A 2,500-nucleotide genomic window follows, 5' to 3' on the forward strand; every position below is an offset into this window, starting at 1 on the left:
AATGTAACGCAATTTGCACCGCAATGTAACGCAATTTGCACCGCAATGTAACGCAATTTGCACCGCAATGTAACGCAATTTGCACCGCAATGTAACGCAATTTGCACCGCAATGTAACGCAATTTGCACCGCAATGTAACGCAATTTGCACCGCAATGTAACTCAATTTGCACCGCAATGTAACTCAATTTGCACCGCAATGTAACTCAATTTGCACCGCAATGTAACTCAATTTGCACCGCAATGTAACTCAATTTGCACCGCAATGTAACTCAATTTGCACCGCAATGTAACTCAATTTGCACCGCAATGTAACTCAATTTGCACCGCAATGTAACTCAATTTGCACCGCAATGTAATGCAATTTGCACCGCAATGTAATGCAATTTGTACCGCAATCTACCCCCACATTGTGCCTTAACCTAACCCACATTGTGCCTTAACCTAACCCACATTGTGCCTTAACCTAACCCACGTTGTGCCTTAACCTAACCCAAGTTGTGCCTTAACCTAACCCACGTTGTGCCTTAACCTAACCCAAGTTGTGCCTTAACCTAACCCAAGTTGTGCCTTAACCTAACCCAAGTTGTGCCTTAACCTAACCCAAGTTGTGCCTTAACCTAACCCAAGTTGTGCCTTAACCTAACCCAAGTTGTGCCTTAACCTAACCCAAGTTGTGCCTTAACCTAACCCAAGTTGTGCCTTAACCTAACCCAAGTTGTGCCTTAACCTAACCCAAGTTGTGCCTTAACCTAACCCAAGTTGTGCCTTAACCTAACCCAAGTTGTGCCTTAACCTAACCCAAGTTGTGCCTTACCCTGCTCTGTAATTGGCATATGACACGTTACATTAATGTATTGTCCAACCGCAACCCGCTCAGAATGTTGTGTACACAGCTACGTGTCATCTCCCCATAACAGCTGCATTGCAGTGTGGTACGCCATAGAGACGTGTGGGAGTAATGGACGCAGTGGATGGCGATCAGCATGAGCCGTCTGTTCATGTAGTGGCGCGTGTATGCAGACGTAGTAGTCTCTTCTCACACAATGTGATAGCACGGTGCCCCGCGTTCCACATCTGCGACATGCTACAGAGGCCGGTTGACAGTTGGTCGCGCAATGGACATCGCATACGTACGGGGGCACCTTCCACGTGCCCTCTAGTCGGGCACATTTTGTTGCGTGGATGTGAGCGGATGTAGTGTGTCTTGACACCTGACAGGCAGGCATGCAATAATAGTTGACTTTGCAAACGGGGATGGACGTGTACGTTTACTGGTGACGTTACGCAAATGAACAACTGGTAACCCGTTGTGGTGCGGTTGTCCTTGCTGGAGGTACATCTGTGAGGGCAACGATCGGTACAGCTACGAAGCGGTCCCCACCATACCAACGAACGTGAATGTGAATCTGGGTGTGAAGCGATACGCGGCTGTGGGTGGGTGGGACTGTCCCCGGCCGGTGAGGGGGGGCCGCCCGGCGTGCTGGCCGCGCGGTGCGTGGGCGCACGCGCTACAGCCGGCTGGTGGGGGCGCCCAGTGGCAGGCGCGCCGGCCGACGGACGCGGCAGGCGGCGCAGCTGCGCGCCGGGGCACCCTGCGCGCGGCGCCGTGCAGCCAAAGTGGGTCCTCGCCGGCCCGGTGCGAAGCGCGGTGGACATCTGCAGTGTGCTGGTCCGATTGAGGACTGTGTGCGTTGAGGATGCGCCGCCGCCCGGCACTCGGCGCCGCGACGCCGTCTGCTGCTCGGTCGCCCCAGCGGTTCTCGCTGGTGGTTTGTATCGCAGTTGTGCAGACGTGTTGGCACGTGCGCTGTGCTGGGAGAGTTCGCTTCGGCACCCACGTGGGGCCTTTGCCCTTCTGTGGCGCTGGCGTTGGAGCTGCCGGTCACCGTAGGTGGCGCGTGTTGTCTCCCGCCGGCAATGCCACGACAGCACGCTCCCGGGCCTCTGTCGGCAGCGGCAAGCTCAGTTGGGAGCACGGGTGGTCGCACCTAAAGCGTCTACTCGCCTAACTCCGGGCGATTGCGCCTCTCTCGAACCCGACTAAGTACCTAGGACGGCGCTGCGCGCCGCCGGGACCTGAGAGGGTTTCGAGGTGTATTGTGCAGGGGAGCTCAGCCTCCTCCTGTTTGCAGAATAATTGAGCGGACGCTTGCGTGTTCGCGCGGGCCCCTGGGACACACTCCCGGGCGGCCGGCTGCTCAGCTCTAGTTGACGCAGCTCCCTGGTTGATCCTGCCAGTAGTCATATGCTTGTCTCAAAGATTAAGCCATGCATGTCTCAGTACAAGCCGCATTAAGGTGAAACCGCGAATGGCTCATTAAATCAGTTATGGTTCCTTAGATCGTACCCACGTTACTTGGATAACTGTGGTAATTCTAGAGCTAATACATGCAAACAGAGTCCCGACCAGAGATGGAAGGGACGCTTTTATTAGATCAAAACCAATCGGTCGGCTCGTCCGGTCCGTTTGCCTTGGTGACTCTGAATAACTTTGGGC

At 54.7% G+C, this 2,500-nt stretch overlaps 1 non-coding gene across 1 annotated transcript in view; it reads left to right on the plus strand.

The window, feature by feature from the left end:
- The first annotated feature begins 2,221 nt into the window (after positions 1–2,221).
- The window catches only part of LOC126149155 (small subunit ribosomal RNA), a 1,909-nt gene continuing 1,630 nt past the window's right edge, over positions 2,222–2,500 (plus strand). Inside the window, exon 1 of the ribosomal RNA XR_007530751.1 lies at positions 2,222–2,500. This exon is cut by the window's right edge and continues 1,630 nt beyond it. This is a non-coding gene — a ribosomal RNA (small subunit ribosomal RNA).

This window comes from Schistocerca cancellata, unplaced genomic scaffold (genome assembly GCF_023864275.1).
Source record: "Schistocerca cancellata isolate TAMUIC-IGC-003103 unplaced genomic scaffold, iqSchCanc2.1 HiC_scaffold_916, whole genome shotgun sequence".
Taxonomy (NCBI): domain Eukaryota; kingdom Metazoa; phylum Arthropoda; class Insecta; order Orthoptera; family Acrididae; genus Schistocerca; species Schistocerca cancellata.